Below are 9,771 nucleotides of genomic sequence, written 5' to 3'. Positions count from 1 at the left end.
TAAAAAATTTTTTTTAAAGAAGGAACATTTTCCTCTAAATGTTCCAATAATGTGCAAGCTATCGAAGGAGGTGGTCACCACTCCTCCGCTAATTAGTGAACCTCCACCCATAAAAGGATTGGTCTCTGACCTCAGCAGCGATACCAACCCTAATTATACCATTAGTGAAAAAACAGCCGAAATTGTGAACTCTCTCCAAAATCAACCATCAAACACAGGCTTTGTGATGGTTCTCCCCACTTTTGCACTGATGTATTGCCATAAAAATGTGGCATCGTTCCACAGTGCACAGCTTCGGCCTAGTATGGTTCTCAATCAGAGGGAGGTGTCATTAGTTGTCTCTGATTGAGAATCATACTTAGGTAGCCTGGGTTTCACTGTTTGTTTGTGGGTGATTGTCGATGTTGATTGCTTGTGTCAGCACAGTTCTCATTAGCTTCACGGTCGTTATTTTGTTTATTGTTTTTGTATAGTGTGTTTCAATGTTCAGTGTTTTCTGCCCATGACAGTCTCCAGGAACAATTAGCCAAAACTAAATATGATGTTGTCCACTCCAAACTAGATAAATCTGTTGAGTTATCTACAAACAGGAGCGCGCAATTTGAAAACATGCAGGCAGTTTTGAACGTTACTCAGAGTAACACGGTTCTACTCAAAATTCTGCAGACCAAAGACAATCAATTAGTGAACACAATGACTAAGTTGGATGACAAATCAGCAGAACTCATTGAAGTCGCTGACCAAATGAATGATGAGAGAACTCGGGTGATGAAGATGGAAATCTTGATTTCTAAGCAAGAGGAAGAAATCTCATCACTGAATCTCTCGCTCCGTACTCAAGACCTCTATCTGCAAACCATGACATATAAGTTTGAGACTGAAAGGAGCAGGTGTGACACTTACGTGTCCAAAATCAATACTCTAAGCGCTCAAGTGGACTCTGCAATGCAGCAGAATATCACCCTTTCTGGAGGAAATCCAGAATGGTCACGCTCCACAGCGTGACTACCCATCCAAACAACCGGAGCCCTGCACTCAAAGGAGTGAAGATGATAGGTTTCAGACATTGCCTCCATTAAGTGTCCCTCAGTCTTCTCCTCTTGGAAATTTGGCACTGAGTAATATGGCGCCTCTTGGCCAACAAAGCCAAAGCTTGGCTTCTCTTCTTGGCCTTTCGGCCCCACTTTCCCCACAGGATGGAGCCAACCCTCTCCGCCCACTTGGCGCGGAATACCTTGACAAACTCATCAAGAATTTCCCCACCTTTGACCCCGTTCCAGGTCAGCCAAACGATACTGAGACGTTCCTAGCTGACATAGAGGACGCGCTGGATGGCTACCAGAACACTACGGGTTCTGACAGGTCATTCGCCTACAACAGCAACACGTGCTAAATGACTACGCTAAACTTGCCACAGCTTGGAAATTAGTATTCAGTGGTTCTGCAACTCGCAAACACAATAGTTCACTGGCTAACACGGTCAAACAAGCTTGGAATGAACACCCACAAGCTTACTATCATAGGCTTTGTTCAGCTTGCTTTGGCCTACTCACTGAAACAGGCATGGAAGACCTGTTACCATTTAAACAAATGTTCCTGTCGAACATGTATCCTACCTTCATTACCTACCGTACTTGGGCCCTGCCGCTCACGTTGGCTTGCCTATCTTACAACTCAGAGAGCTTGCAAGCACAGCTTTGAGGCATCAAAAGCTCGCAAGGCTAAGAGCCCTGACCACTCGGTTTTGAAGTTTGACCAGGAGCACTCACTCCAGTTAGAGGGTGCATTATCAGGTATTGGAGTGTTAAGAGATGACGCCAATATGATTCCAATAACCTCCGCGGTCGAAATAACTGTAAAGTACGTCGCCATCAAAACGACTACCGCTACAATCGACCTGTTCACTACTTTCCTGCACCCAACCTACACAAAGTGTCAGAGCACAAGGGTAACAAAGGGTTGAAGCAAACGTAGACCAATGTTCTCCAGAAGTTCCACTACGTGAAGAACTAAAGCCAGAAACATTTGAGAAAAGGGTAAAAGATAAGTCACAAGGACTAGACAGGAAATTACCGGACACCAGGTCCGCAGGAATTAACACCCATAGAATTCAAATCTCTCCCGCTCTCACTCGAGACGCTATCCAGGGCCCACTTGATCAAGAAACAAGCCCACAGGCTTTGTCTATAGACTCTTATACAAAGGTTGTGAAGAAAAAGGTCAAACGCTTCGTTAAAGCCAAGCCCACTCAAAATCTGAAAAGTTGATCTGTTTCCACCTTGAACAGAATTGTTGCGAATGACCACTCCACTTTGTGGGGAATATGTCCACTAAACACGAATCGAATTGACCATACCTGGAAACAGTCCTGGAGGACTGCTTAACTTGTCATGCGCTAATTAATTCGGGTGCGACAATATCACTCATCTCTCAAACATTGATTGATGATCTAAAAAGGGATTTTGAAGCCAACTAAACATTGGTTAAAAGTGGAAAGATGCGACACTACACTTCGAGGGGTCACTCAGACTACCTCGCCTCTCACATTGAGAGTCATGCTGAAACTACACTTCAAGGATGTATCGCTCGTCCACCCTGTGTCTGTTCCAGCCTCGAAACTGTACCCCTGCTACTTGGAGCAGACTTGATGGATTGGTAACTCCCATTGATGGATTGGAAAACCAACCAGGTATGGTCACAGGCTACAATGCCTTCTCCACCTAACACACTGTCTTCCTCTTACGCTAGCTGCAACGCAGTCATCCATGAGGGGTATCTGTCAAAAGCACCCCTTGGGAAAAAGATGTTTAGAAAACACTTGGTGCAGAATCCGATCAAAGGAGATATTACGATATCTCGACACATTCCATCAGCCAATCTGATTGACAATTATTTTCATGATTTCGAGCCAGCTGTCTCTGTGAATGAGCAACTACCCTCCTCCTTGCAGTCGCGATGCGCAGAGTATACTCTGCTTCCGATGACGCTTTTGGGGGACTGTCAACCCTTACAATGACACTAATGGCGTCAGTCCAGTAACTGACCCGATGACTCCCACTAGTGAAACACTTTGCGATATTACAGACTGATATCCTCATCTCAGTTTGCAGGTACTGAAGAGGTTGCCACCCGGACGTGGTGGTGACTGACAGACCTCGACAGCCACTGAGGGTGTTGAAGCACAAACACCAGGAGATTTGGTTGAAAGGTTACAGCCACTCTCATAATAACGCGGCCACTGACAACTCGTACATAGGGTCCGAACTTTTCATTTGCGCCTCGGATACCAACACCACCCACTGGTGGGGGGGTCCCGGGACACAAAGGGGGGGAATAGTAGCCCAGACCCATGATGAGCCTTATCGAGGCTGGTGGGGGGGTCGAGACTACGGACAACACCGTACGAGGCCGCCAGAGCATAAATCAAATCTAGTTGTTCACTTCTTATGGTATATGGGACGCTTGTGTCCCACTTGGCCAAAAGCTACTGAAAATGCAGCGTGGCAAATTCAATTAAATTTATATAAAGATCTAACTTTCATTAAATCACACATGTAAGATACTAAATTAAAGCTACACTCGTTGTGAATCCAGCCAACATGTCAGATTTTAAAAAGGCTTTTCGGCGAAAGCATAAGAAGCTATTATCTAATGATAATAAGCACAACAGTAAACAAAGAGGGTAGCATATTTCAACCCTGCAGGCGCTACACAAAACACAGAAATAAAATATAAAACATGCCGTACCTTTGATGAGTTTCTTTTGTTGGCACTCCAATATGTCCCATAAACATCACAATTGGTCCTTTTGTTCAATTAATTCCGTCCATATATATCCAAAATGTCCATTTATTTGGCGCGTTTGATCCAGAAAAAAACAACTTCCAAATTGCGCAACTGTTAGGAATTTTATGTATAATGACTATACAATATCTACATTTAAATAGAACTATAATTAATTTAACTCTGTTTTACAATATCTGATTAATAATGTTAATTCATAAGGAAACATAATAAATACCATTCCAGCTGGGTTGGGGAGGAATGGATTGTGGGGTTTTAAGTAAGCAAAGAGAGTCGTTAACCTATGGTTGAACCAACTCAATTTAGCTCTGGGATGTTTAGATAAGGCAGCGAGTGTCTTCCTAGGTTTTCCATTATCTGGAACTGTCTACTGAATAGTGATAGATGAAGGTAAGATTTCAGAAGTTAATCTTGATATGGTTTGTGTCTGGAGTGAGTGAGCTAGGAGGTTGGAAGAAACTTTTGAACCTGTTTTGTCTTGGTCGATAGGAGGAAGGATATTTTATAACCTATGACGTCATATTTTGTATATAAACAGGCATTGACTTGAAAATTACCTGACTACGTCAGACTCATTCTGAACAAGTTGTAATCTGCCAGGATACTTGGTTTCCTTCCCTTGACGTGTGCGCTTGCGTAAACACATGCACATGCACAAACTCACATGCACAACGGAACATCCAATTAGGATTTATGCTAGGATCACTTAAGGGTCAGAGCAAAATACCAGCCTTAGTAAAGTTTAACATTTATTTTGAGGCCTTTAACTTTACAGCTACAGCACTCTCAGAAATCCATAGGTCATCCCTGTTGACTGCCCAAAACTAGTGCCTTACAGCTGTAGACTTATCATATAGTTATCAACTTAGGATAGTACCCTAAGCAACACACCGTAAATTAGGAAAGCCCTAGATATGACATTAGACAATGCCATGATAGGGTCATTTTGCCAAGACCTTGGACGTAGATAGAATACAGTCCAATTAGATGATTAAGGTGGCATAACTATATATTTTTTTTGTTTATGCTTTCATTCATTTTGTTTCATTTTCTTCGGCACGTAGAAAGTGATAGAGCTATAAACAACTTCAACATACAACCATCAGTTAGTGCCACAACGCCGCTCATTTGCAAATAAATTCATTAAATATCCTACAATGTGATTTTCTGGATTTTTTTTCTCATTTTGTCTGTCATAGTGGAAGTGTACCTATGATGAAAATTGCAGGCCTCTCTCATATTTTTAAGTGGGAGAACTTGCACAATTTGTGGCTGACTAAATACTTTTTTGCCCCACTGTACATTATTAGCTCAATCAGGTAATATTAATTACGGAGAAATTATTTTATAGAATAGCATGTCATATCACTTAATCCATCATAGCCAAAGACACGACAACATGGAGGGCCGAGCACGCCTCCATTAACGGGGCAACACATGGGGCGACGCACAATTGGCCTAGCGTCGTCCGGGTTAGGGAGGGCTTGGCCGGTAGGGATACCCTTGTTTCATCGCTCACTAGTGACTCCTGTGGCGGGCTGGGCGCAGTGCACGCTAACCAGGTCGCCAGGTGCACGGTGTTTCCTCTGACACATTGGTGCGGCTGGCTTCCGGGTTGGATGCGCGCTGTGTTAAGAAGCAGTGCGGTTTGGTTGGGTTGTGTTTCGGAGGACGCATGGCTTTCGACCTTCGTCTCTCCCAAGGCCGTACGGGAGTTGTAGCGATGAGACAAGATAGTAACTACTAACAATTGGATACCATGAAATTGGGAAGAAAATGGGGTAAAAAAATTTAAAAGAAAAGAAAAGAAAAAACATTGAAGGGGCTGTAGTAGAGCGGATTGAGAGTTCTTACGCTGTAGAAGAAGTCCCGGATCGGAGATGCCTGCATACTCTTGCGGAAGATTCAGTAACCTATATACAGTACACAATCAAGTGTTTCCTGCCTTTATTTGGTTTGGTGTCTGCTTTATACATTTTTGATTATATAGGAATAAGTGTTAATTTGACCCATTCGTGATGATACATATGCTTTGGGTCTAATTGTGATGTGTGTTGCTGCATTGCTGTGGGTATGATAGGAGATCAGAGCTCTGCATGGTGACTCACTAGTTAGCATAGCGTACCAGACCCTCCGTAGGGGCCAGGGAAACATGGAAACACTGTAGGGGGAGAGTCTGCTGTGTTTCATGTATTTTCTCCTCTTTCCTTCTCCTTTCTTCTCCCCTTGACTCAGATCCCTTATTATTCTGTGTGCAGCTCCCCGCTCCTCCAGTTCCCTGCTCCGTGTTCTGGGATAGGAATTAATTAGCATCGTGGCTGGAGCTGGGGAGGGAATCAGAGCAGGCAGAGGAGAGGAGTGTGTGATAAAAGGGAGGAGAGGAGAGAGGGAGCCCCACTCGGCCCCCTGAGTAAAGGAGAATCCAGAGGCAGGCTGAGGCTGACCTGCTCCTGATCAAGCCCAATACAGAGGAGACTTAGCACAGAGCCCTGGAGTGGTGCACCGCTGCACCTCACCATCCATATAACGGGGCGGCAGGGTAGCCTAGAGGTTAGAGCATTGGACTAGTAACCGAAAAGTTGCAAGTTCATATCCCCGAGCTGACAAGGTACAAATCTGTCGTTCTGCTCCTGAACAGGCAGTTAACCCACTGTTCCTAGGCCGTCATTGAAAATAAGAATCTGTTCTTAACTGACTTGCCTAGTTAAATAAAGGTAAAATAAAAATAAAACAAATAACCATTACCCACCACCATCATTCTAATCTGACTGCTAACCTCCCTGCCATTTCCCAGGCAGTCTCTCCAACACTGGGAGGTACAACTAATCACATCCACATAGAGGAGCCAAGTCAGATATGGCCAGTATCTACGGCCGCCAATTAGGAACCAAGAGGGGGTTGGATATGTACCAAAGGACAAATTAGCGGTCATTATGCTCCCCTTTGGAGATGTGTTCTGATTCATTATGCAAATGTTTGTTTATAGTAACATCACATTGGTACTGAGTAAATACTAAAACGGTCAAATGCAGGGAGCTGGTTGAGATTCTAAGGTAGTCCTGAAACTTTGATGTAGTCCTAAAAAAGTAGGCTAAAACTCTACAGCATCAATGGCCTGCAGTGGGTTTCTATGAACAGAAGCATTTTATATTCTGCTGGTCTTTCGGAGCAGGGTGGAGATGGATAGCTGATCTGATCCTCTGGGATCAGCTAAAGTCCTGGGCAAAGGATCAGGCAAAATGATTGTGCCCCATGCTCAATCATCCTCTCTCTGTAAAACCTCACCTACCCTCCTTCCACCCACAATTATTCTATCACAAAACTAAAGGCACAGGAATTGTTGAACTTGGAAAATCTCAGGTAACAAAACCAGGTTCAGTACAAACAGCAACAAGCAATTTCCGGTAATTCTCAAGCAATTGTCAACCGTTTTTAAGGCAGGTTACCTTCAGCAGTAAGAGTCTATGCTTAGTTCTGTTTAGTCCCCATTTATACCTGGTGCTAACATGCATCCTTTGTCTTGATCTTGTCTACATTCTGATTGTCCTAAAAAAAATTGAAAGGTGTAGATTATTAAAAGACGTATTGTGATCTGATTGTGATCAGATATTCCTGACCACCTCCGGAGGTAGTCAGGGACACATTGCATCTGGATATTTTACAAGTGTAGACATTAGAAAGATGGTGCCAATAGAGATGGCAGCTTCGCTTTTAGTCCTTAGGAAACTGGAAACTGTTTTTATATATTATTTCTTACATTGTTAGCCCAGAAAACCTTAACTGTTAATACATACAACTTTCCCAAAGCGGATCCTTTGTCTGCACCTCCCAGGGCATTTGAACTGATTCCAGAGGCCGACCCAAAACAACGCCGCCGGAAGAGAGGGTGCCGGAGCGGTCTTCTAGTGAGGCTTTAGATGCGCGTACACTAGCCACCGCTTCCGAGTGAGTATATTACTCACTAATGCCCAGTCACTAGTTAACAAAGTCGACAAAATCAGGGCAAGAGTTGCTTTCCAAAGAGATAGCCGGGATTGTGACATACTCTGTTTCACGGAAACATGGCTAGCTTTGGACATGCTGTCAGAGTCAATACAGCCAACGTGATTTTCAGTGCATCACGCCGACAGGAATAAACATCTCTTCGGTAAGAAGAAGGGTGGGGGTGTATGTTTCATGATTAACAACTCATGGTGTAATTGTAATAACATAATGGAACTCAAGTCCTTTTGTTCACCTGACCTAGAATTCCTCACAATCAAATGCCGACCGTATTATTTCCCAAGAGAACTCTCCTCGGTTATTGTCACAGCTGTGTATATCCATTCCGTGAGCGGATACCAGAACCATATATCCTGAGGCTGTATTTATTGTAGCTGGGGATTTTAACAAAGCTAATTTGAGAACAAGGCTACCTAAAATCTATCAGCATATCGATTGCAGTACATGAGCGAGTAACACGCTCAACCATTGCTACTCTAACTTCCGCGAAGCATACAAGGCCCTCCTACAGGCCGAAACTAAAACAGGAAGGGCCTATGCTTCAGTCTATCCAACGCTGGTCTGACCAATCAGATTCCACGCTTCAAGATTGCTTCGATTACGTGGACTGGTATATGTTCAGGGTAGCCTCAGAGAACAACATTGACGTATACGTTGACTCTGTGAGCGAGTTTATAAGGAAGTGTATAGGAGATGTTGTACCCACTGTGATTATTAAAACCTTCCCTAACCAGAAACCATGGATTGATGGCAGCATTCACGCAAAACTGAAAGCACGTACCACCGCATTTAATCATGGCAAGGCAACTGGGAAAATGGCAGAATAAAAACAGTGCCCTCCATAAGGCAATCAAACAAGCAAATTGTCAGTATAGAGACAAAGTGGAGCTGCAATTCAACGGCTAAAACACAAGACGGATGTGTCAGGGTCTACAGACAATCACAGATTACAAAAAAGAAAACCAGCCCCGTCACGGACATCGACATCTTGCTTCAGGATAAAACATTTTAAATTTGTGTGCTTCGAGGACAATACAGTTCCACCGACGTGGCCCGCTACCAAAGACTGTGGGCTCTCCTTCTCTGTGGCTGACATGAGTAAAACATTTGAACGTGTTAACCCTTGCAAGGCTGCTGGCCCAGACGGCATCCCTAGCCACGTCCTCAGTGCATGTGCAGACCAGCTGGCTGCTGTGTTTTCGGAGATATTCAATCAATCCCTATCCCAGTCTGCTGTCCCCACATGCTTCACGATGGCCACCATTGTTCCTGTTCCCAAGAAAGACAAAGTAACTGTGCTAAATGACTATCGCCCCTTTGAACTCACTTCTGTCATCATGAAGTGCTTTGAGAGAGTAGTCAGGGATCATATCACCTTCACCCTTCCTGTCACCCTAGATCCAGTTCAATTTGCTCACTGCCCCAATAGGTCCACAGACGATGCAATCGCCATCTCACTGCACACTGCCCTATCCCATCTGGACAAGAGGAATACCCGTGTAAGAATGCTGTTCATTGACTACAGTTCAACATTCAACACCATAGTACCCTCCAAACTCATCATTAAGCTTGAATACCTGGGTCTTGACCCCGCCCTGTGCAACTGGGTCCTGGACTTCCTAGGCTTGATTACCAACAACAATGAGAAAGCCTACAGGGAGGAGGTGAGGGCCCTCAGAGTGTGGTGTCAGGAAAATAACCTCTCACTCAATGTCAGCTAAACAAAAGAGATGATTGTGGACAGAAAAGGGAGCACCCCCTATTCATATTGACTGGAAAGCAGTGGAGACTTTTAAGTTCTTCTGTGTACATATCTCCGACAAACTGAAATGGTCCACGCAAATAGAAGAAGAAGCCGCTATGCTTTACACCTGGCTACACTGACCCGGTCAACAGCCCTGCACCCCTCACAGAAACTTGCCCAAGCCTCCCCATTTCTCCTTCACCCAAATCCAGATAGCTGAT

This window comes from Oncorhynchus kisutch, linkage group LG22 (genome assembly GCF_002021735.2).
Source record: "Oncorhynchus kisutch isolate 150728-3 linkage group LG22, Okis_V2, whole genome shotgun sequence".
Lineage (NCBI taxonomy): Eukaryota > Metazoa > Chordata > Actinopteri > Salmoniformes > Salmonidae > Oncorhynchus > Oncorhynchus kisutch.
This window is presented reverse-complemented; position numbering follows the sequence as displayed.